The sequence below is a fragment of the Oryctolagus cuniculus genome, chromosome 19 (genome assembly GCF_964237555.1).
Source record: "Oryctolagus cuniculus chromosome 19, mOryCun1.1, whole genome shotgun sequence".
Classification (NCBI taxonomy): Eukaryota; Metazoa; Chordata; class Mammalia; order Lagomorpha; family Leporidae; genus Oryctolagus; species Oryctolagus cuniculus.
This window is the reverse complement of record NC_091450.1, coordinates 64618579-64645774: the sequence shown is the minus strand read 5'-3', so window position 1 is coordinate 64645774 and position 27196 is coordinate 64618579.

Sequence of the window (27196 nt, the reverse complement as noted above, 5' to 3'; positions counted from 1 at the left end):
AAAAAGATACAACAAAGAATGATAATCACTGACATTTATCCATGATGAACAGAGCAAAAATACTCAATAAAATATCACATAATTGAATCAAACAAAACTTCAGAAATATTGTTCACCTGGAACAAGTGGGATTTATCGCCAGTACACAGAAAAGGTTCAACATATGGATATCAATATAAATGACACATCACATTAACAAACAAGTAGAATAAAACCATATGATTATGTCAATAGATGTAGAAAGTCATTTGATGAAAGACAACATCATCTCATGATAAAAACCCTTATTTCTTACCGCCATCAAGGCAATATATGACAAACACACAGCAAGCCTCATACTGAATGGGAAAAGCTGGAAGCATTTCCACCAAGATCCAGAACCTGACAAGGATGTCCACTCTCACCATTGCTATTTAATATAGTTCTGAATGTTTTAGCCAGAGGCATAAGGCAAAAAAAAAAAAAAAAAAAAGAAAAGAAATCAAAGGGAAAGGAGGAAGTCAAATTGTCACTGTTTGCAAGATGGCATAATTCTATATATATATATAGAATTATATATATATATTTATAAATATATATATATATATTAAACCAAATGACTCCACCAGGAGACTACTGGAACTCATCACAGAGTTTGACAGTGTTGCAGAATATAAAACCAATGCACAAAATCAATATCCCTTGTATACAGAATGCCATGGCTGAGAAAAACTTGTAAGATCATTACTATTCACAGTAGTTCCAACAAACTTAAATACTCTGGAATAAATTTATTCAAATATAGGAAAGATCTCTACAATCAAAATTACAAATCAATAAAGAAAGAAATAGAAGATGCCACAAAAATGGAACACTCTTCCATGCTCATGGATTGGAATAATTAATATCAAATGTCCACTATATCCATTGCAACTTACAAGCTCAGTACAATGTCATTCTTCTCATATGCAGAAGAATGATGCTAAAATTCATATTTAAACAACAGAGACCTGGATAGCCTAAACAACTAAAACAAGACTGGTAGCATCAAAATACCAGATTTCAATACAGAATATACAGGGTAGTTATAACCAAAACAGCCTGGTACTAGAACAAAAATAGAAATGTTGACAAATGAAAAAGAATAAAAATACAAGAAACTAACCCACACATCTACAACCAACTAATCTTTCACAAATGAGCTAAAATTAGCCCCTGGAGAAAAGACAGTCTCTTCACCAAATGGTGCTGAAAACATTAGATCTACACATATAGAAGTGTGAAACAAGACCCTACCTTACACCTTATACAAAAATTAACTCAAAATGGACCAAAGACCTAAATCTAGGACCTGATACCACCACATTACTAGAGGAAAATATTGGTGAAACTCTTCAATGCATTGGCATAAGCAAAAACTTCATGAAAAAAGCCTGAGAAGCATAGTCAGTAAAAGCAAAAATATAGAAAAATGAGATTATGTTAAGCTAGGAAGTTTCTGCACTGCAAAGGAAACACTCAAAAACATGAAAGACAACTGACAGAATGGGAAAAATTTTTTGAAATTATGCAATAAAAGACCAATATCCAGAATTTATTAAGAACGCAAGAAACTCAACAACAAAACAAAAAATCCAGATAAGAAATGGCCAAAGGACATAAACAGTTACTTTTCCAAGGACGAAATGGCCAATGATGAAAAAATGCTCAGGATCACTAGCCATCAGGGAAATGCGAATAAAAACCACAATGAAAGGGTAGCACTGTAACATAGTGTGTAAAGCCACTGCCTGCAAAGTGAGCATCCCTATGGTCACCACTTTGAGTCCCCGTTGGTGCATTTCTGATCCAGCTCCCTGCTAATGTACCTGGGAAAGCAATGGAAGCTCTCTTATGTCCTTGAACCTCTATATTATGTGGAAGGTCCACATGAAGCCCCTGGCTCCTGCCTTTGACCTGTCCCAGTCCTGATCATTGGAACTATTGGGGAGTGAACAAATAGATGGAAGACTCTCCCTCTGCTTCTGCTCTTCCTTCAATGTAATTCTGACTTTAAAATAAATCTTTAAAAATAACTACAATAGGGAGCCAGTGCTGTGGCATAGTAGGTAGAGCTGCCACTTGCAGTGCTAGCATCCTATATGGGCACCAGTTCGAGTCTCAGAAGCTCTACTTCTGATCCAGCTGTCTGTTATGGCCTGGGAAAGCAGCAGAAGATGGCCCAAGTCCTTGAGTCCCTTCACCCTTGTGGGAGACCTGAAAGAAGCTCCTGGATCATGGTTTCAGATTGGTGCAGCTCTGGCCATTGTGGCCATCTGGAAAGTGAACTAATAGATGAAGACTTCTTTCTTTCTCTCTCTCTCTGGAAAGTGAACTAGTGAATGGAAGACTCTCTCTCTCTCTCTCTCTCTCTCTCTGCTTCTCTGTAATTCTGCCTTTCAAATAAATAAATATTTAAAAAAAGAACAATGAGGATTTGCATCATCGTAGTTTGAGACTATATCATCCAAAAAACAAGAAAAGGTAAGTGCTGATGAGTATGTAGAGGAAAATACACAATAATACACTATTTATGGGAATGTAAAGTAGCACAACCATTATTGGAGACAATATGTAGATTCCTCAGCAATCTGACAATATATCTACCTTATGACACAGATATCCACTCCTGGAAATTTAAGCAAGGGAAATGAAATCAGCACATGAAAGTGTTATCTGTATCCGCATGTTTATTGCAGCTCTCTTTACAAAAGCTAATATGTGGAATCAAACTAGATGTCAATCAACTGATCATGTGATAAAGAAAATAAGTTATATATACACTGTTGAACAGTACTGGACCTTAAAAAAATGAAATCCTATCTTTGGCAATAAAATGCATGGAACTACAAATCATTATACTCAATGAAATAAGCTACTCCCAAAAAAGACACATTCCTATGTTTTCCCTGATTTCTGGTAACTAATATACAGAGTACAAAAATAAAATGTATATGAATAAAACTGACATTTTGAGATTTGATTATTGTTACAGCCCTTGTCTATATTCTTGAGGAATAGTTTTTATGGTATTTTTTTCTATCTATCAATTGTTGAATTTTTACTTGGTGGAAACTTGTGATTAAACTTGTGATTATAACATAAACTGAAAGTATGTTATTGTAAAAGTTAAAAGGAACATAAAAAAGGATAGAGGGTAAAATGTTGGGACTATGGATAGGTGAGTGGTAGGGTGAGAAGTATCATGCCCCTAAGTCTGTATATATGAAACACATGAAATTGGTTCACCTTATGAAAAATTTTATAGAATAATTGGATTTTAAATAGAAACAAAAAGAATAAAGCACTTAGAAAAAAATGTAACCAAGGGAATAAAATATCTCAAATCTGAGAACAATAAAGGATTACTGAAAGGAATCAATGCTCATACAAATAAATGGAAATAAATACTGTGTTCATGGATTATAAAGTATATACAATAAATCAATATGATCCTAAGTGATTTAGAGATTGAAATGATTCTTTATAACACTCCAATAGTTATTTTTGTAGAAAATAAAATATACAAAAACTCTATGGCATGTCAAAGAACCAAATATCCAAATAATTATTAAAAATAAGATCAAAGTGGGATGTTTCACATTCCCTTAATTGAAAAGCAAAAGTAATCAAAAACTGTAGTATTAGCATAAAAACAGATACACTTGAAAAACCTAAGCAGCTCCAAGCTCCTGATTCCTGGCTTTAGCCTGGCATAGCCCCAGCCATTGAGGCCATTTGGGCATTGAACCAATGCATGCAAAGTTTCTCTCTCACTCGCTCGCTCTCTCGCTCTCTCTGTAACTCTGCCTTTCAAATACATTTTAAAAAGTCTTTAATTTTTTTAAATTTTGAAGAACAAAGTGTTTTTATTTGAAAAAAAGCTAATATTGTAATTGAAACATATCCTGAGGAATTCACAAAAAAAAATTCACAATGCAGCAGAATATAGGATAAAGATACAAATATCAATTACATTTCTGTATAGTAGCAATGAACATTATGAAAATATAATTAACATTCAAGATAGCATCAAAGTGAAAATACCACTAAGAAATTTAAGAATAAAAACACTGAATTTTGTAATGGAAAAATAAAAAAATATAGGAACATATCATTTTTAAAATCAGTTCCTTCAATAAGACATTTAATAATGTAAAAAGATATGATTACTATTAGTCATTGGGTAAATGCAAACAAAACCTAAAGATATCACTTAATATTCAGTAGGATGATTCTGATTCAGCCATAGATAAATGCTGACTGAGATAGATGGACAACATGGAACCCTCATACACTTTCAGTAAAATAGTGGAACCATTGTGAAAAATAATTTGCAGTTTCTTAGCAAGTTCTACATAGGATTATTTCTTAACTCAGCAGTTTCTCTCCTGTATGCCAAAAGATAAAAAATCCACTTGCTCACATCTGCTCACTGCAGCAATATTTATGAAAGCCAAATGTGAAATCAACTCAAATACTGAATGTAAGAATAACAATGTGTAATATATCTTTTATAATGGTACACTATTTGGCAATAAAAATTAATTAACAAATTACCGACTACAAAAGTGAAAACTCAAGAGAAGAAATTAGAAGCAAAACCCCACATACTGCAACATTATACAATTTCAATTATAGGATATGTCCATAAAAGGCCAATCTCTGGAGATAGATTTTAGATTAGTGCCTGTCTGGGGCTGATGGTAAATGAAACTTTACTGTAAGTAATATGAAGAATTGTGGGATTAATGAAAACATGTTAATATTATAATATGGTTATGATTATGTATATTGCCAGTACAGTACAAAGCAAAGAACATTCACCTAAATCAAGGGACAGTTAGGACTGAGCAGATAAACTCTTAAGTTTGGGCTTCACAGAAGAAACTGAATACCAACAAATATGGGAGAGTTTCACCTATTTTGTGGAACATGAAATTAATATACTCACTTTGGTTCAAAACTACTTAAAACCATAAATATGAGGAGCCTTACAATTCATAGACAATGTTTAGAATGAAATAATATGCATGTTTCAAGGAATTTTTCACCAAAATTAATCTGCTATTTAATTCATTATTTCTTGTTTGATATTGTCCTAATTCAAATTAATACCATACACACTTAGACAATCACTTCATTTTGCTTATGTGAAACAATTCAAAAGATTATTAATTACAAATTTAAGCTAAAATACTGCCTCCTAATTGCTCCACTTTTCCTGGGAAAATACCAATTCAGTTATTTTCAGATTATCTTTGTCTTAATAAAATACTTCCAAAGATACTAATAGTAGTTATGACACTAATTTAAATATTTTGACATCCCTTAATATTACACACCCAGTAAGATGCTGTTCTGGGTTCATATTTTGTTGACAATAATTATACATATCTACAGGTAACAGTGTGAAATTTTAATCACATATACAATGTGTAATGATCAAATCAAGATACATTTTCCCTTCTATGACATTACACCTCATAATCAGAGCCTTGGAATATCTTCCTTCTATTTGCTCATAAAATAATGAATGTATTACTGTAAACTATGGTCACCCCACTATTCTATGTAATACTAAGACCTTAATCCTATAATCTAACTCTGATTTGGTACCAAGCACTCCAAGTAGTTTTTACAAGCTTCTTAATTAATTAGTTTGAAAGAAAAAAAAAGACAAACACACATACACACAGACAGGGAAAGAGAATATTCCCTTCCACTGAGAATATTCCCATCACAAATGCCTAAAACAGCTTTGGATATATCGTACCTCAACAATGATTCAGATATGACATCAAATGCACAGGTGACAAAAGGAAGTAAGACTGCAAAAAACTAAAAGACAAAAAAAATCTGTGTACTAAAAGGAAAACTAAACAGAGAAAACAAAGAAGGGGAGAAAAAGTTGGCAAACATAGTATCATTAAGGGAGTAATACGAAGAAATACACTCATAACTATAAATAAAATTGGACAAAGAATCAGATAGTTTTTCCAATCAAGATATGAAAGCACCCAACAGGTATTTTAAAAGGGGCCGCACTGCTAACCAATACCACAATATTATCACCTCACATATGTAGAAATGGCTATTATCAAAAACTAAAAATATAACAAGTACTGAATCAGATCTTTAGAAAAAATAACACATAAATTGTCTGAGGGAAGGTAAATTGGTAAATTCACTATGAAAAACACTATGTGGCCGGCACTGCAGCTCAACAGGCTAATCCTCCACCTAGCGGTGCTGGCACACCAGGTTCTAGTCCCGGTTAGGGCGCTGGATTCTGTCCCGGTTGCCCCTCTTCCAGGCCAGCTCTCTGCTGTGGCCCAGGAGTGCAGTGGAGGATGGCCCAAGTCCTTGGGCCCTGCACACCATGGGAGAGCAGGAGAAGCACCTGGCTCCTGCCTTCAGATCAGCGTGGTGTGCCGGCCGCAGCGTGCTGGCTGCGGCGGCCATTGGAAGGTGAACCAACGGCAAAGGAAGACCTTTCTCTCTCTCTCTCTCTCTCTCTCTCTCACTGTCCACTCTGTCTGTCAAAAAAAAAAAAGAAAGAAAGAAAGAAAGAAAGAAAGAAAGAAAGAAAGAAAGAAAGAAAGAAAAACACTATGGAAGTATCCCAAATAAAATTAAAAATGGAACACATGACAAAGTAATCCCACTACTGGATGTGTATCCAAAGGAAATAAAATCACTATCTCAAAGGTACACTGGCACATCCATGTTCATATGAGCATTATTCACAAGAACAAGAAATGGAAATAACATGGTCAATAGATGAATAGAGAAAAACATGATACACATGCACACAATTGAATCACATCCAACAATAAAAAAGAAATTCTAGCATTTTATCACAACATGGATCCAAATAAATTAATGTGGACATCAGGCTGCATGAAGTATGACACAGAAAGATAAATACCACATAATCTCCTGAATTTGTGGAATTGAAGAAAATCAAACTTAATCACAGAACAGAATAGTGGTTTCTAGGGGCTGAGAGTGGAGGAAGTGTGAAGATGTTAGGAGATAAATTAACTACTTGAGACCTAATACACAGCACAGAAATAATATCAATACACTATTCAATACTCACAACTTGTTAAGATCTTAAGTATTATTTTAAAGACTATGCAAGGAGATATGGATATGTTAGTTTGTCTTAATCATCTCATAATACATATGTAAAAGGGGATTCCAAAAATTTAGTGAAAAACTAGATTAAATGATAAAGTGAATTTCCCGTAGACTTAAAAACACCTCAAATAACATTGCAGGCCTTGAATATACACAAATTTTGTCAATTTTATCCCAAGAACCTTGAAAAATCACCCTATATCAAAATAAAAATTAAAACTTAGAAATCTAGGCTTATATTTTTGGGGTTGGGAAGGTTGTCATGGAACAGAAATAGTTTTTAAAACACCCATAAATGTAACGAGCTAAACTTTCTATTTGAAAGGTCAAAGACAGCCAACAGCCTATCAAGGGAACGTGTAAGGGCAAAGATGACACCCGAGTACAAATTACAGTGTGCTCCTGTCCCCCTAAAACCTGAACCAAAACACTGAGTGAAATAAAACTACTTTGTTTTTAACTTACTGTCTATGACACTGTTATTTTCAACAGAAAATGAGGTCAGACCTCCAGAATGGGCTATGCTGACAGATCAGGGTCCGTGAATTAAGACCTGCTTCCGACATATTCAGAAAACTTGTGGATTCATGTCACCCCTGGAGTAAAAAGAGCAACTGAGGACCCCTTAAACAACAGCTCCTCACTGCATGAACCCTCCACACAGCCCACATTCCCCATAATGACCACTTCATCCCCACTGCATAAATGGGGAAGGCAGGGGGCTGCTGCCAGCAGCTGCCTAGAGATGGCCCCTAGGCTGTGAGCAAGAAACGGACAGGACACCTGAAGTCCCCACACTGCAGACCAGAGAGGGCCAAGGGAAGTGTCATTCCAGCAGCGAGATGGGGCCTATGGACTAGAGATGACCTCTGTGAAGCCGGCAAGCTGCCAGCCTTTTCTAACAACTTCCACGAAGTCTGCCTTCCCCTCTCCTCAAGCCCCGCCCCACACACTCACCATTTCCAGTGTCCGAGGTGGGTGGCGTTCTTCAATGGAAGACGGTCAGAAAACAGCGGAGAGAGAGAGAGCAGCAAACGCTGACTGCCTTTAGAGATTCCCAACAACGGAGCCCACTCCTAGAACCTCCCTCCACCTCAGAACTGGAAGACTACTGACTACTGTGGCATCAAGATCCTGCGGGATTACGTAGCATTTACGCCACCACATCTGATTGAACAGCTTGCATTGCCGCGTGTGTGCACAACGTCTAAAAGACGCAGCCAATCAGAATCCTCCATAGCGCTGACACACGAGTTCAGGTCGTGCCAGATGGAAAAAATAAGAGGAGTCAGGTTCATTTCCAACACTGCGTCCTCTTTGGCTCCAGCCTCCCTGTAGTGGGAGGGAGTTTCTCCTCCCTGGTCCTGCAAACTGCTGGACTCCCTCCCACCTCTTTCTGGAAAAGATCCTATTGGGTGTTGCAGGAACCTCCTTCAGGTCAGTTACAATTTAATGGCTGTTTATTGGCTCAGAGCCATTCTTATTCATATGTGGAACATATTTTTATGTTGAGTCCTCTGTGTTCTTTTTTATTATGAATTTAAAGAATGTATAAAGATATCACATAATTTAATCCTTTTTTTCCCATTTCTCTTGCAAATTTTTTTCTAGTCTGACTACTGTGCTTTAATATTTTCTTTGTTTCTTGCTTGTACTTAGTGATTAAGACTATGAATATATATATATGTATATGATTGGTATTAATAGTAATGTCTTTTACCAGTTGTATTTGTTTTTATTGATTACCTCTGTATATAATCATCCAATATAGTCATATTTTATGACTTAGAAATTGATTTTTATAATTTATAATTTCTTTTTGCTCCTTTATACCCCTTACTACCCCTGCAATAGAAAGATTATACAATCTAGCAGTCCCACTCCTGGGTATATATATCTAAAGAAAATTAATTTGGCATACCATCTTTATATTCAAGAAATGGAAAAAAAAACTAAGTGTCTACAAAATGATGAATGGAAAAAGAAAATGTGCATGCACACAAAGGAAAGCTATTTGATGGAAATGGAGGACACGTTCATTTACAACAATATGGATGGATGTGAGACTCCTTATCATATGAAAAATATGCCAAACCCAAAAAGACATGAGTGACATAGTCTCAGTCATATGTGGACTCTAACAAAGTGCTTCTCATAGATGCTCAGAGTATGATGGTGGCTAACAGAAACAGGGAAGAGTAGGAATGAGAAATTGCTTGGGAAAAGTTGTTTAACATGTACTAGGTGGGCCAGCACTGTAGGGTAGCAGGTAAAGCCACCAGTTGCAGCACCAGCATCCCATATGAGTGCAGGTTCATGTCCTGCATGCTCCACATGCTAATGTGCCTGGGAAAGCAGCAGAAGATGACCCAAGTGTTTGAGCCCCTCTTCCCACTTGGGATACCTAAAGGAAGCTCCAACCCCCTGCTGTTGCTACCATTTGGGGAGTGAACCAGGAAATGGAAGACCTCTCTCTCTCTTTCTCTCCCTCTATATCTGTAACTTTGCCTTTCAAATAAATAAATACATCTTAAGAAACAGCTATATGTAAGAGGAAGAAGTTCTGGTGTTCTTTGAATGATAGAGTAGGGTGACTATGGTGATGATAATGGACCATCTATTTTTTCTTAAAAAATAGAGTCTATATGTTTTGCTCATAAGAAATCACAAATATTTGAAGAGGTTGATACTTTAGGAAAAAACATGGTGCAATATAAATATGTATAGTTGTTTTAAGTTAGTAACTTTTTTATTATTATTTGACAGGTGGAGTTAGAGAGAGAGAGAGAGAGAGCGCGCAAGAGCGAGAGCGAGAGAAAGGTCTTCCTTCTGTTGGTTTACTCCTCAAATGGCTGCTATGGCTGGTGCTGCACTGATCCGAAACCAGGAGCCAGGTGCTTCTGCTTGGTCTCCCACGCAGGTGCAGGAGCCCAAGGAACTGGACCATCCTCCACTGCCCTCCCGGGCCACTGCAGAGAGCTGGACTGGAAGAGGAGCAACCAGGACTGGAACCTGGTGCCCATATGGGATGCCAGCACCGCAGGTGGAGGATTAACCAAGTGAGCCCTGGCGCCGACTCCCTAAGTTAGTAACATTTAAAGACATTTAAATTTGATGTAATTTGTGTTACATAAGAGAATAGTACATAAGAAAACAAATATATATGTGTGTGTATACTCTTGTAAACATTCATATATTTATATATCAACATATAAACACATGTATATAAGCATACATATAAATTTAATATCCAAAGTTTGGAAATACTTATATAATTTCAATTGCATTTCTGCAACTGGAGAAATGACTCATATTCATAATTCCCTTATTCCACTCTCCAGTCTGTTATTCCCTTTGTCTTCAGAAGGCTCCTATCATACTTACGGCTGTTTCCCTGATGAAATATTCCAGACTTTTTAGAGCTGAATACTTTTGGACAGAAGACCTCCAAATGCCCATAGCAACTGCAGAGTCCCATGGAAGACCCATCTCCAAGATGTTTTGTAGGCAAATAGAGGTCAGGAATGATGCTGTATAGGCTAGTCACCCAAGGTGAACCAATACCACCAGTGTTCCCAATGACCAGGCCAACCATATAAAAAGATATTCAAAATCATCTTAAGACGTAAGATTGGAAATTCAGAATGGTAAAATCAGGTCCAGGAAGGAGGTTCATAGGAACAATCATCCATATCAAAAGAAAGTTTAATATAAGAATTATGAAAAACTAGGGTTGTACTTCTTATAGAGCTTCTGAAAATATTCAACTTAAAGGAAGCTATATATATATATATATATATATATATATATATATGTCAACATCTAAAAGAACATATTGGAAACTCAATAAAGGTAAGGAATGAATTTGAGGGACTAATTTTCCATTTTTTTTTTGACAGGCAGAGTGGACAGTGAGAGAGAGAGACAAAGAGAAAGGTCTTCCTTTACCGTTGGTTCACTCTCCAATGGCCACTGCGGCCGGCGCACCGCGCTGATCCGATGGCAGGAGCCAGGAGCCAGGTGCTTTTCCTGGTCTCCCATGGGGTGCAGGGCCCAAGCACCTGGGCCATCCTCCACTGCACTCCCTGGCCACAGCAGAGGGCTGGCCTGGAAGAGGGGCAACCGGGACAGAATCCGGCGCCCCGACCGGGACTAGAACCCGGTGTGCCAGCGCCGCTAGGCGGAGGATTAGCCTAGTGAGCCGCGGCGCCGGCCTAATTTTTCATTATTAATGTCAATAATTTTTATGGTAGAGGAAAGGAAAAAATATAAGACAAAATTCATGAAGAGAAAGATGAAGAAAAATGTAAATGCTAAAAAATATACATGAGTTGTAATAAATAAATACCAGTGTAAACTAACAGAGCAGCATTAGTATTAAAGTGTATCATTCTTGAGCTTATAATTTAATAAATGTGTAAAATATGTCATTACTGTATTTTCTTTTTAATAACAAAATCAATGAATATAATAATTCAATAGAGGATCATAGCTTGAAATAATGTAAATAAACCAAAAATACAGGAAGAAAATAGGAGAGAACTGTAATTCATCAAAAAATAGGGAACAAAAGTAACTCAAATAAAACAAGGTATACAAAGAAATAAGCTTATAATCCTGAATATATTAAGTTATGCATTAAGATTAAGTGATCCTCATGGGGTGGGCATGATGGTGCAATGTTTTAAGCTAGTGCTTGGGACACCTGTATCATATATCCTTGTGCCTGATTTCAGTCCTAGAGATGCCATTTCTCTGATGGTTTCCTGCAAATGGACATGAAAGGCAACAGAGAGTAGCTCATATTTTTGGGTTCCTCCCTACCTACTCAGATTTGAATGGAGTTTCTGGCTCCTGGCTTCAGCCTCACACAGCCATAGTTGTCACAGGCATTTCAGGGAGTGAAACAGCACATAAAATATATATCTGCTTCTGTCTCTACTTTCTTGTTATTATACCTTTAAGTAAGTAAATCCTTAAAAAACAAACAAGGGATCTTCAGATATAATGAAAACCAAATATAGATACATGAATTCTACATGACATGTAATAAAAGTCACTTTATAAAAAATTAAATTTACGTTTTTAAGGTATACAGATTTCATGTGCTTCATATATATAGATTTAGGAATATAGTGATAATTCACACACTAGCCTCCCTCCTGACCATGCTCCAACACTTACTCCTCCCTCTCATATTCCCACTCTCAATTTTTGCAAAAATCTATTTTCAGTTTACTTTTTACTCATAAGATTAACCCTACACTGAATTCAACAAATAGAATGAAGAAAGAAAAAATTGTTCCTCACCAGTAGAGACAATGGTTGTAAACAATCTAATAGAGAACCTAAAATCTAATGTCTTGGAGTGAAATGGATATTTTGAGTTCTGATGATTGTTTAAATGTACATTTTATCTGCTATGATTCACTTGTTGAAAATATGTTAACAAAATGTGTGCTATAATTACATTACATGAAAATTGTTACAAAAATACACCTATACCTATTTCTTCTATAATCAGACAAAAATTCTAAGACAAAATATGATAGTAATTGGGGTCAGTGCTGTGGCATAGCAAGTAAAGCTGCTGCCTGCAGTGCCAGCATCCCAAATGGGTGCCAATTCAATTCCCATCTGCCCAACTTTTGACCCAACTCTAAGCTATGGCCTGGGAAAGTAGTAGAAGATGGCCCAAGTCCTTGGGCCCCTGCACCCACATAGGAGACAGGGAAGAAGCACTTGGCTCCTGGCTTCGGATCCGTGCAGCTCTGGTCATTGCGGCCAATGGGGAGTGAACCAGTGGATGGAAGACCTCTCTCTCTCTCTCTCTCTGCCTCTGCCTCTGTGTAACTCTGCCTTTCAAATAAATAAATAAATATTTCAAAAACCACAATGAAACTTTAAAATGATAGTCATTAAATTGCATTGATTTAATTTAATCTCAATCTGCACTAGGAAGAAAGGAAACATGCTTTATTCCCATCAACAGTTATATTTACTGGTTTGTGTGTTGGTCAATATTTCTTATGTATAGTTATTACTTTTTGCTTTTTTTTTTTTACTAAACAAATATATACCTATAAGTGTTCAGCTTCTTTTTAAAAAATAAAGTAAAAATTATTGAAAATTTATTTAGATACTATCACAGATAAATTTTTGAATTCTTGAGCAACCTCAATTTTAAACAAGAATAAAGGCAAATTTCTTGGAAAATTAATCCTTTAGTTACCTATACCAAAAAATAAACTATTGAATTTTTTAGCAAACTCAAATATGTAAAAGGATAACAAATACACTATTTTAAGTGTAAAAATATACTATATCCTCTGCTGAAGAATAGTGTAGTAATACTATATTAACAGTGGTAAAATAAGCATAATATATTTGTGATTAGAAAATGACTATAAATAATTATATCAACCTATTATATGCAAACATGAATATCAGTATTTTATAAAATAACAGAAAATTCATTTAAAATAAATAAATATTTATTTATCTTGGAAATGCTTCATCTTTTAATTGAGTTTTTTTTATTTTTAACAGGCAGAGTGGACGGTGAGAGATAGAGACAAAGAGAAAGGTCTTCCTTTTCTGTTGGTTCACCCCCAATGGCCGCTGTAGCCAGCATGCTGTGGCTGGTGCACTGCACTGATCCAAAGCCAGGAGCCAGGTGCTTCTCCTGGTCTCCCATGGGGTGCAGGGCCCAAGCACTTGGGCCATCCTCCACTGTACTCCAGGGCCACAGCAGAGAGCTGGACAGGAAGAGGAGTGACCAGGACAGAATCTGATGCCCCACTGGGACTAGAATCTGGGGTGCTGGTGCTGAAGGTGGAGGATTAGCCTATTGAGCCATGGTGCCAGCCTTTTAATTGAGTTTTAATATAAACTTACTTGATAGGGATAGAAGAAGAGAGATTGAGTTTGAGAGTGAGAAAAAGAAAACTCCTATCTGCTAGTTCATTTCAAAAATGCCTGCATTTCGGTCCTCAACTGATGCTGAAACTAGGAATCAAGAACTCAATCCACATACCCCATTTGGGAAACAGGAACTGAACTACCTGGTTCATCACTACTGTACCCAGTTATCTGCATTAGCAGGAATCTGTAATTCAGAGCACAAACAGGTACACCTAGTATGGGATGTGGTTGTCTTAACAGTTAAGACTAATTCCAACCTAATTGAATATTTTAAGATAAAATCAGCAATTTACTTGAAAGATATAGGTGATGTCTCATTCTGTGGTTTACTGCCCCAGAGCCAGCCAGCAGGGATATGGGAATTCAATTCAGTTCGCATACAATAGGTATCAAGAACTCAATTATTTGAACCATCAACACTGCCTCCCCAGATCTAAATTAGTGAGAACCTGGAGTCAGAAGGCAGTTATCCAACCCAGGTACTCGAATATGGTTCAAGGTTTCATAACTGCCAGGCCAAATGTCCACCCTATCCTCTCTCTCTCATAAGTCCTGGCACTGTTTTCACTTTGCCTGAAATGCTCTCCTATATCCAACTTCATGACTTACATGTAGAATGTTCTATCTTCTCTGTGCTCCAGGTTTCATTATTTTATACACTCTTAATGTTATATGACTAATGAGGAGAAAGCCTCCACCTAATATACTTGTTATGAGAAGAGGTCAACTTTGGAATAGTTAAACACAGGATTCAAGATTCACCAGTGCAGACTTATGTCCCAACTCTGTTGATTACTAGCATGGAACATCCTTTAACTTACAAGCCTGGGATGACCTGAAGACCTAGCTAGCAGATCTAACTAGCACAGCTTCTGTAAGGATCAAGTGATTAATGCATTACTCAAAATACAAATAGCAATAGATCAAACATAACTTTGCAGTAGCAAAGTTAAATACATATAATGATAATGAGTGATTTATCATTGTGGCAATATTTATAATTAAACTTTATGTACCTTTATATGAATAAGAACAGTGTCAAATGAATCATCATGGCAAAATCTGCAATACTGCTAATAAATGTACTTAAACAAAGTAAATTGTTCATATTGTCCTGAAAGGAACTAAATATTCTTGGTCCATTGAAGCCTATATACTAAAATTATATAATGAATTCGAATTAGTAACAATGGGACTGATTTTGACTTTTTTCAAAATTGATTCATGAATTTTGGAATTCTTTGCCATGCTTTTCAGCTCACTATTTCTCCTTCACATTTTCAGAAAAAATATACATATAATTGAAAATATTTTTTCAACTTTTATTTAATAAATATAAATTTCCAAGGTACAACTTTTGGATTATAGTGGCTTTCCCCCATCATCTGCCTCCCACCCACAACCATCCCATCTCCCACGCCCTCTCCCATTCCATTCACATCAAGATTCATTTTCAATTATCTTTATATACAGAAGATCAAACTTAGTATATACTAAGTAAAGATTTCAACAGACTTCACCCACACAGACACACAAAGTATAAAGTACTGTTTGAGTAGTAGTTTTACCATTAATTCACATAGTACAACACATTAAGGACAGAGATCCTACATGGGGAGCAGGTGCACAGTGACTCCTATTGTTGATTTAACAATTGACCCTCTTATTTATGACATCAGTATTCACCCAAGGCTCTTGTCATGAGCTGCCAAGGCTATGGAAACCTCTTGAGTTTGCCAACTCTGATCTTATTTAGACAAGGGCATAGTCAGAAATGGAAGTTCTCCCTTCAGAGAATGGAACCTCATTCTTTGATGGCCCATTCTTGGAAAGATTTTTTAATGAGGGAAGTACAACATTGATCTTGTGTCTATCCTTGGTTGAAAGTAAAGCTTGCTTACACTGTTGTTGGTGAAAAGTCATTTGCAATCTTTACAACTTTCCTCTTCAATCTGACCTTTGCAGCTCACCAAAAATGGAATGTTTGCACACCATGCTTAAATTCCATTTTACAATATGGTGTGTCATTCTTTCTCAGCACAGCATAGTCATTTTAGGCAATTGTAAGCTTGACACTTGATTTCACTTAAACAGTGCCTTCCCAGAGCATGATTAGTAGTGCATTTTTACAAAGGCACATCCACATGGCACAGATGGCATTCTTCATACCAGACGAGCAATGATGGAGTTGGAAACCAACCAAATCATCCACAAAAATTGTGAGAAAATCAAGACAGACATCAGAGTGGAAGGAAAATGTTCCTTCTCTTCCAAATTGTATATGAACGTATGTTAAAACCTGTTCTTCACTTTTTTATTTCTTCTCTTCTTAGTGCATTATTACTGCAATTTGTGCTCATAACCACATTTTTGTTTAAATTTAGTGATGCCTATAACACTGCCAATTTAAAATGTTGTAGCACTCCATTTTCAACTATATTAACAGGGATTTAAAATAATTTCCTTAGATGATCTCACATCTTTTCATTCATGTATTTATTCAAAAATGTTTACTGATCACTGCAAACTCTCAGGTACAGTCAATGGTTGCACTAGGGCACTTCAAAAAGTTCATAGAAAAAGCAGTTAAGAAGTGACTGCTTTGGAGAAAAAAAAGTTGAAATCCATGCAGTTTGTGCATTGCATACATTCTCCATGAACTTCTTGGAGATCCTTCTACATATGGCTTTCAAAACTTTTGTGTAGAAAAGATGTGTGACCAGGGTGTAACCATTTGATAGCATCTTGAAGCCCAGGTCAACATCTGGAGATTATTCTACACTATTGGGATTTCTCTGCAAAGGAAGGGCCATGAAATGCTCTGTCTTGGCCAACAGGTGAACAAATGACAGGCAGAGTGGATAGTGAGAGAGAGAGACAGAGAGAAAGGTCTTCCTTTGCTGTTGGTTCACTCCCCAATGGCCACTGTGGCCAGTGTGCTGCAACCAGCGCACTGTGCTGATCTGAAGCCAGGAACCAGGTGCTTCTCCTGGGTCTCCCATGCAGGTGCAGGGCCCAAGTACTTGGGCCATCATCCACTGTACTCCCAGGCCACAGCAGAGAGCTGGACAGTAAGAGGAGCAACTGGGATAGAATCTGATGCCCCAACCAGGACTAGAACCAGGTGTGCCCATGCCGCAGGTGGAGGATTAGCTTATTGGGCCATGGCACAGGCACAAATGTGTAAATTTTAAATTTGCTAAAGTCACCACAAGCTACTTAATAATGTGGTTTGCATCTAGAGATCCACTCTGGCTGCATTGTGAAGGACTGACTACACACTGCAAGAGAGGCCTGGAGAGCAGGAGGAACAGCTGGCTTCTCTGGTTTTCCCTAAAGGTTAATCCAGGGCCACAGGGTTCCTGTGTCCTCCTGCCCAAGTATCCCCATAGAAACTCCAGTTCTGGTCCATACAGATTTATTTGTACTTTGTTTTTTAAACTGAAGACAAGCTTTCTCTTTTATTTAAAGGTTTCCATGTTTATTTGAAAGGTTGAGCTTTAGACAGAATGGGATGGGATCAACGGGGAGAAACAAAGAGATCTTCTATATGCTAGTTTACTCCCCAAATGGCCACAAAATCGAGGGCATGGCCAGTCCAAGGCCAGGAGCCAGGAACTCATCTTGGTCTCCCACTTGGTTGGTAAGGTCCATTGTACTTAGATCCATGCCCTGCTGCCTTCCCAGGCACATTGGCAGGAAGATGGATCCAAAGCAGAGCAGCCAGGACTCCAGCAGGCAGTCTTCCATGGGTTGCTAGCATGCAAGTGGCAGCTTAACACACTGCATTATGATGGCAGCTCCAGAAGACCTTCCTTTAATTTTGAACATCTTCATTAAAAATTATCTTGGACAAGGGTGAGCATTTAGCCTAGCACGTAATACCCCAGTTCAGGTGTGTCTTAATTCAGTTCAATTCATATTTAATTTCTGGCTGTGGATCCAGATTCCAGCTCCCTGCCAATTTGCACCCTGGAAGTCAGCAGGTAATAGCCCATCTCTTGGGACCTTGTCAACCGTATGGGAGACCCACACTGAGTTCTGACTCCCACCTTCAGCCTGGCCCAACTCTGAGTGTTGAGGAATTTGGAGAGTAGACCAGCAGGTGGTTAATTTCTCCCTCCCTCTCCCTGTCTTCTCTCAAATAAAAAAAAATTGAGAGTACTTAAGTCATTATTAAATTATTAATTGTATTATTGGTTAGAAAGATTAATACAGACAACTCAAATTGCTTAAAATTATTTATAAGAGACAATGTATTATCTATCTAGTAATATTTCACATAATAGGATAATAAACATGTGTTTATATACTACTGTAAATAACTGTAGCATGGTTACTTTTCAAATAAATCATGTTTTTATAAAAAAGATAATCATTTAGGTCTTTTTTTTTTTGCCAGAGTGTCTTGGCTTTCCATGCCTAAAATCCTCGCATGGTCTCTTCAGCCAGATACGAATGCCTTAAGGACTGATTCTGAGGCAAGAGTGCTGTTTAGGACATCTGCCCTTCTATGAGTCTGCTGTGTATCCTGCTTCCCATGTTGGACTGTTCTCTCTCTTTTTTATCCTATCAGTTAGTATTAACTAGTCTTATTTATGTGATCCCTTTGACAAAAAAAAAAAAAAAGAGGACCTAAATGAAAGATCTCTGTGAATAAGATCCCAGTAGAAAGAACAGGCCATCAAAGAAGGAGGTACCTTTCTCTGAAGGCAGGAGAGAACTTCCACTTTGACTATGACCTTGTCTAAATAAGATCAAAGTCGGTGAAATCAAAAGGCTTCCATAGCCTTGGCAACTCATGACTAGAGCCTAGGGAGATTACTGACGCCATAAACAAGAGTGTCAAATTGTTAAGTCAACAACAGGAGTACCGTGTACTTACTCCTTGTGTAGGATCTCTGTCCTTAATGTGTTGTCCAATGTGAATTAATGCTATAACTAGTATTGAAAGAGTATTTTACACTTTATATTCTGTGTGGGTGCAAACAGATGAAATCTTTACTTAATATATACTGAATTGATCTTCTGTATATAAAGATAATTGAAAATGAATCTTGATGTGAATGGAATGGGAGAGGGTGTGGATAAGGGGATGGGTGCGGGTGGGAGGGAAGTTATTGGGGGGGGAAGCCATTGTAATCCATAAACTGTACTTGGGAAATTTATATTTACTAAATAAAAGTAAAAAAAAAATCAGCATTTTTTGTGGACTTTTCAATGACCTGTTATCTGTCTAAACAAAAATGCAACTAAGTACTTTCCTAGTTTTTTGTCAAAGTAGAAAGTTGATCATTTTTAACATTATAATTTTACAAATGTGTAATATATAACAAGTAAATAGTAAATATATGTGATATTTTAAAATTTCTTATCTAAGAAATCTGAACATCACTACTGAAAAAAAATTAAGGATATGATCAATGATGTTTAAAATATAATTATCGTCCTGCTCTGCGGCTCAATAGGCTAATCCTCCACCTCTGGTGCTGGCACACCGGGTTCTAGTCCCGGTTGGGGCACTGGATTCTATTCTGGTTGCTCCTCTTCCAGTCCAGCTCTCTGCTGTGGCCCAGGAAGGCAGTGGAGGATGGCCCAAGTGCTTGGGCCCTGCACCCACATGGGAGACCAGGAGAAGCACCTGGCTCCTGGCTTTGGATTGGTGCAGCACACGGGCCATAGCGGCCAATGGGGAGTGAACCAACGGAAAAAAAAAAAAAGGAAGACCTTTCTCTCTGTCCCTCTCTCTCACTGTCCACTCTGCCTGTCAAAATAAATAAAGAAAAATTTTTTTTTAATTTTAAAATAAATTATCAGAGGTCAGCACTGTGGCTTAGTGGGTTGAGCTGCTGCAAGAAGAATGGACCTTCATGGAACTGTAGTTTGTGACTGTAAAATGCTTAGCACTGGGGGCAGCTTTGTGGAGTAGCTGGTTAAGCCTCCACTTGAGACACTGTTGGAGACCCTGCTGCTGCATTTCCCATCCAGCTCCCTGCTAATGCACCTGGGAAAGCAGCAGAGGATGGCCAAGTGCTTGGGCCCCTGCATCCATGTGGAGACTCAGAAGAATACCCTGGCTCCTGGCTTGGTCATGGCCCTGGCTGTTGCCACCATTTAGGAAGTGAACCACTGAATGGAAGATCTCTTCTCTCTGTAACTCTGCCTTTCAAATACAATAAATCTCTGTGGCCAGTGCCATGGCTCACTAGGCTAATCCTCTGCCTGCAGCGCAGGCACCCTGGGTTCTAGTCCCTGTTGGGGCACCAAAATCTGTCCCGGTTGCTCCTCTTCCAGTCCAGCTCTCTGCTGTGGCCCAGGAAGGCAGTGGAGGATGGCCCAAGTGCTTGGGCCCTGCATGCGCATGGGAGATCAGGAGGAAGCACCTGGCTCCTGACTTCAAATCGGCTCAGTGTGCCGGCCATGGTGGCCATTTAGGGGTTGAAGCAATGGAAGGAAGACCTTTCTCTCTGTCTCTCTCTCTCACTGTCTAACTCTGCCTGTCAAAAAAATAAACAAATCTATGAGTGTGTGTGTGTGTATAGATATACACACATATATGCATATATTATATTATATATTATATAGTTATATAATATATAACATAGTTATATAGTTACATAACATATATAATAAACATAATTATATAATTTATAATAACATATAATTATATATTAGAATATATCACATTGGACTATATATTATATATCTTTAATATAATATAAATAACTATGTATAATATATATAATTATCAGCAAACTCAGTAAGATGTTTAATTCATTTAGAAATTGAATAAATACAACTTAAAGTATGTGTTTTTCATCAGATTCAAAACAATTATTGCAACTGTTGACATATTGACATATATAAGACAATGGCCATTGAATAGAATGTGAATTTGCGAGATGGAGGCAAGATGGCAGAATAGGAAGGGAGCACACTGATAGTCCGGGGAGAGATAGTTTAATAAAAGTGGAGATACTGCAGGTTCAAGGAAGAGTAGGGGAGGAAACAGCAGAAGAAACTCTTTCGGAAGGCGTGATTCACAGCGGACCTGCGTGGAGAACGTGGGAGCCCACAGTTTGGGACACCAGCGGCAGACTCAACACACCAGCGCTGGAACGCGAGGTGAGCCGAACCTCAATAGCCCAAGACACCGGCAGGCAAGCGGAGAGAGGAGACTAGAGGGAATGACCCCCAGGGGGGAAAAGTTCACCAGGTTAACTGGAAGAGAGAGAGAGAAAAAAATAGTGACTGGTACGGACACGGGTTTCTCTCTCTCCACTCACCTCTCAAGGGCGAGCAAGACAAAGAGCAGGCGCCATCTTGGACATATGTCATAAGCAGGGTGACCTCAGGTCTGCACCGGCCCTGAGCCTAGCAGAAAAACTGACTCTGGGTGAGGCAAATTAACAGGAGATTAGGACCTAGTAAATTTGTGGTGCTACTGAACTGAGACTGTGAAAAAAGAGATGGTGGGGGAGAGAACTCACGGAATTCATGTGAGCACTCTCCAGAGACGCTACAATTCCATAACTTTGGCAACCCAGTGGGAGACTGAAGGAGAATTTGAGCCCACTCTGAGGGCCGAACAGATTCCCTGTGTGGTCCTTGGGAAAGAGCTTCCGATCTCTGGCTCCTGTGGGTATATCATTTGCCTGCTAACTACCTCCAACTTTGTTCAGCTGTGCAGAATTACTTCCCTTTTGAATCAAAAAAAAAAGAGAGAGAGAGAGAGAGAGATTTACCACGCCTAACCTGGGAGTGTCACCTTTGGCACAACAAACAGAGCTCTCAGGCCACACCCATCTCAAGCCCTAAGGCTCCATCAAAAACAGATAGTCCACTTAATCTAGAGTCATAGTATAACAAGAAAAAGCACCACAGTGAAGAAACCAAATATCTCCAATATGCCAAATAACAAACGCAAAAACCAAGGTAATAAAAACAAGGAAGTCACCATGATGCCCTCAAATGAAAAAGACACCCCAATTCAAGATTATGAAGATGATGACATAGAAGAAATGCAAGAAGCAGATCTCAAAAAATTGATAAGAACATTAAGAAGTTCTCAAAAACAAATTCTTGAACTACAGAAATCCTTAATGGACAAGATAGAAAATCTCTCTCGTGAAAATGAAATATTAAGGAGGAATCAAAATGAAACGAAACAACTAGTCCAACAGGAAACTGTGATAGTGACTGAAGTGAAGAATTCAATAGATCAAATGAAAAACACAATAGAGAGCCTTACAAACAGAATGGGTGAAGCAGAAGAGAGAATATCGGACTTAGAAGACAGAGAACAGGAAAGGATACAGTTAGACCAAAGAAAAGAAGAGGAAATTAGAAATCTAAAACATATTGTCAGGAATCTACAGGATACTATTAAAAAACCCAACATTCGGGTTCTAGGAGTTCCTGAAGGCATGGAGAGGGAGAAAGGATTAGAAGGCCTTTGTAGTGAGATATTAGCAGAAAATTTCCCAGGTTTGGAGAAGGACAGAGAAATCCTAGTACAGGAAGCTCATAGAACCCCTAATAAACACGACCAAAAGAGATCCTCACCACGACACGTTGTAATTAAACTCTCCACAGTGAAACATAAAGAAAAGATCCTAAAATGTGCAAGAGAGAAACGTCAGATTACTCTCAGAGGATCTCCAATCAGACTCACAGCTGACTTCTCATCAGAAACTCTACAAGCTAGGAGGGAATGGAGAGATATAGCCCAGGTACTAAGAGAGAAAAATTGCCAGCCCAGAATATTATATCCTGCAAAGCTATCATTTGTGAATGAAGGTGAAATAAAGACTTTTCATAGCAAACAGAAATTGAAAGAATTTGTCGCCACTCATCCAGCCCTGCAACAGATGCTTAAAGATGTATTACACACAGAAACACAGAAACACGGTCATCAATATGAAAGAAGATAAAGGAAGGAAAGCTCACAGCAAAAGATCACAGGGAATTCAAAGCATATATTAGAACTTATCTTTGGCAAATGGCAGGGCAAAGTTACCACTTTTCATTGGTCACATTGAACGTTAATGGCCTGAACTGTCCAGTTAAGAGACACCGATTGGCTGACTGTGTTAAGGAACAAAACCCATCTATTTGCTGCTTACAAGAAACACATCTTTCCAACAAAGATCCATACAGACTGAAAGTGAAAGGCTGGAAAAAGATATACCATGCCAACAGAAATGAAAAAAGAGCAGGCGTAGCCATCTTAATATTGGACAACATAAACTTTACCACAAAAACTATTAAGAGTGACAAAGACAGGCACTATATAATGATTAAGGGATCAATACAACAAGAAGATATAACAATTATCAATGTATATGCACCTAACTACAGGGCACCAGTTTATCTAAAAGATTTGTTAAGGGACTTAAAGGGAGACTTAGACCCCAATACAATAGTACTGGGGGACTTCAATACTCCACTCTCAGAAATAGACAGATCAATAGGACACAAGATCAACAAGGATACAGTAGATTTAAATGACATTATAGCCCAAATGGATCTAACAGCTATATACAGAACTTTCAATCCTACAGCTAAAGATTTTACATTCTTCTCAGCAGTACATGGAACCTTCTCTAGGATTGATCACATACTAGGCCATAGAGCAAGTCTCAGCAAATTCAAAAGAATTAGAATCATACCATGCAGCTTCTCAGACCATAGGGGAATGAAGTTGGAAATTAGCAACTCAAGAATCCCTAGAGCATACGCAAACACATGGAGATTGAACAACATGCTCCTGAATGAACAATGGGTCATAGAAGAAATCAAAAGAGAAATCAAAAACTTTCTGGAAGTCAATGAGGATAACAGCACAACATACCAAAACTCATGGGACGCAGCAAAAGCAGTGTTAAGAGGAAAGTTTATATCAATAGGTGCCTACATCAAGAAATTGGAAAGGCACCAAATAGATGAGCTTTCAATTCACCTCAAGGATCTAGAAAACCTACAGAAAACCAGACCCAAATCTAGTAGGAGAGGAGAAATAATTAAAATCAGAGAAGAAATCAACAGGATTGAATCAAGAAAAACATTACAAAAAATCAGCCAAACGAGGAGCTGGTTTTTTGAAAAAATAAACAAAATTGACACCCCATTGGCCCAACTAACTAAAAAAAGAAAAGACCCAAATCAATAAAATTAGAGATGAAAAAGGAAATGTAAAAACAGACACCACAGGAATAAAAAGAATCATCAGAAATTACTACAAGGACTTGTATGCCAGCAAACAGGGAAATCTATCAGAAATGGATAGATTCCTGGACACACGCAGCCTTCCTAAATTGAACCAGGAAGACATAGAAAACCTAAACAGACCCATAACTGAGACAGAAATTGAAACAGTAATAAAGGCCCTCCCAACAAAGAAAAGCCCAGGACCAGATGGATTCACTGCTGAATTCTACCAGACATTTAAAGAAGAACTACCTCCAATTCTTCTCAAACTATTCAGAACAATTGAAGAAAAGGGAATTCTCCCAAATTCTGTCTATGAAGCCAGCATCACCTTAATTCCTAAGCTGGAAAAAGATGCAGCATTGAAATAGAATTACAGACCAATATCCCTGATGAACATAGATGCAAAAATCCTCAAAAAAAATTCTGGCCAAGAGAATGCAACAACACATCAGAAAGATCATCCAACCAGGCCAAGTGGGATTTATCCCTGGTATGCAGGGATGGTTCAATGTTCACATTAACAGACTGAAGAAGAAAAAACATATGATTATCTCAATAGACGCTGAGAAAGCATTCAATAAAATACAACACCCTTTCATGATGAAAACTCTAAGCAAAATGGTTTGGAAGGAACATTCCTCAATACAATCAAAGCAATCTATGAAAAACCCACAGCCAACATCCTATTGAATGGGGAAAAGCTGGAAGCATTTCCACTGAGATCTGGTACCAGACAGGGATGCCCACTCTCACCACTGCTATTCAATATAGTTCTAGAAGTTTTAGCCAGAGCTATTAGGCAAGAAAAAGAAATTAAAGGAATACAAATTGGGAAGGAAGAACTCAAACTATCCCTCTTTGCAGATGAGATGATTCTTTATTTAGGGGACCCAAAGAACTCTACTAAGAGACTATTAGAACTCATAGAAGAGTTTGGCAAAGTAGCAGGGTATAAAATCAATGCACAAAAATCAACAGCCTTTGTATACACAAACAATGCCATGGCTGAGGAAGAACCTCTAAGATCAATCCTATTCACAATAGCTACTGAAACCATCAAATACCTTGGAATAAACTTAACCAAGGACGTAAAAGATCTCTACAATGAAAATTACAAAACCTTAAAGAAAGAAATAGAGGAGGATACCAAGAAATGGAAAAATCTTCCATGCTCATGGATTGGAAGAATCAATATCATCAAAATGTCCATTCTCCCAAAAGCAATTTATAGATTCAATGCAATACCAATCAAGATACCGAAGACCTTTTTCTCAGATCTAGAAAAAATGATGCTGAAATTCATATGGAGGCACAAGAGACCTCGAATAGCTAAAGCAATCTTGTACAACAAAAACAAAGCCAGAGGCATCACAATACCAGATTTCAGGACATACTACAGGGCAGTTGTAATCAAAACAGCATGGTACTGGTACAGAAACAGATGGATAGACCAATGGAACAGAATTGAAACACCAGAAATCAACCCAAACATCTACAGCCAACTTATATTTGATCAAGGATCTAAAACCAATTCCTGGAGCAAGGACAATCTATTCAATAAATGGTGCTGGGAAAATTGGATTTCCACGTGATGAATCATGAAGCAAGACCCCTGCCTTACACCTTACACAAAAATCCACTCAACATGGATTAAAGACCTAAATCTACAACCTGACACCATCAAGTTACTAGAGAACATTGGAGAAACCCTTCAAGATATTGGCACAGGCAAAGAATTTCTGGAAAAGACCCGGGAGGCACAGGCAGTCAAAGCCAAAATCCACTATTGGGATTGGATCAAATTGAGAAGTTTCTGTACTGCAAAAGAAACAGTCAGGAGAGTGAAGAGACAACCGACAGAATGGGAAAAAATATTTGCAAAGTATGCAACAGATAAAGGGTTAATAACCAGAATCTACAAAGTGATCAAGAAACTCCACAAAAACAAAACAAACAACCCAATTAAGAGATGGGCCAAGGGCCTCAATAGACATTTTTCAAAAGAGGAAATCCAAATGGCCAACAGGCACATGAAAAAATGTTCAAGATCACTAGCAATCAGGGAAATGCAAATCAAAACCACAACGAGGTTTCACCTCACCCCGGTTAGAATGGCTCACATACAGAAATCTACCAACAACAGATGCTGGCGAGGATGTGGGGGAAAAGGGACACTAACCCACTGTTGGTGGGAATGCAAACTGGTCAAGCCACTATGGAAATCAGTCTGGAGATTCCTCAGAAACCTGAATATGACCCTACCGTTTGACCCAGCCATCCCACTCCTTGGAATTTACCCAAAGGAATTTAAATTGGCAAACAAAAAAGCGGTCTGCACCCTAATGTTTATTGCAGCTCAATTCACAATAGCTAAGACTGGAACCAACCTAAATGCCCATCAACGTCAGAATGGATAAAGAAATTATGGGATATGTACTCTTTAGAATACTATACCACAGTAAGAAACAACGAAATCCAGTCATTTGCAACAAAATGGAGGAATCTGGAACACATCATGCTGAGTGAAATAAGCCAGTCCCAAAGGGACAAATACCATATGTTCTCCCTGATCGGCGACAACTGACTGAACACCAAAAAGGAAACATCCTGAAGTGAAATGGACACTATGGGAAACGGTGACTTGATCAGCATAGCCCTGACTGTTAATGAACAACTTAATATATTATCCCTCTTAGTAGTTTTTTTGTCTGTTCTACTTAATATGACTGGTTTAATTCTGTAATTATCACACAGTTATTCTTAAGTGTTGAAAAGTAACTGAAATGTGATCCCTGTTAGACATAAGAGTAGGAATAAGAGAGGGAAGAGATGTACAATTTGGGACATGCTCAAGCTGACTTGCCCCAAATGGTAGAGTTAAAAACATACCAGGGGA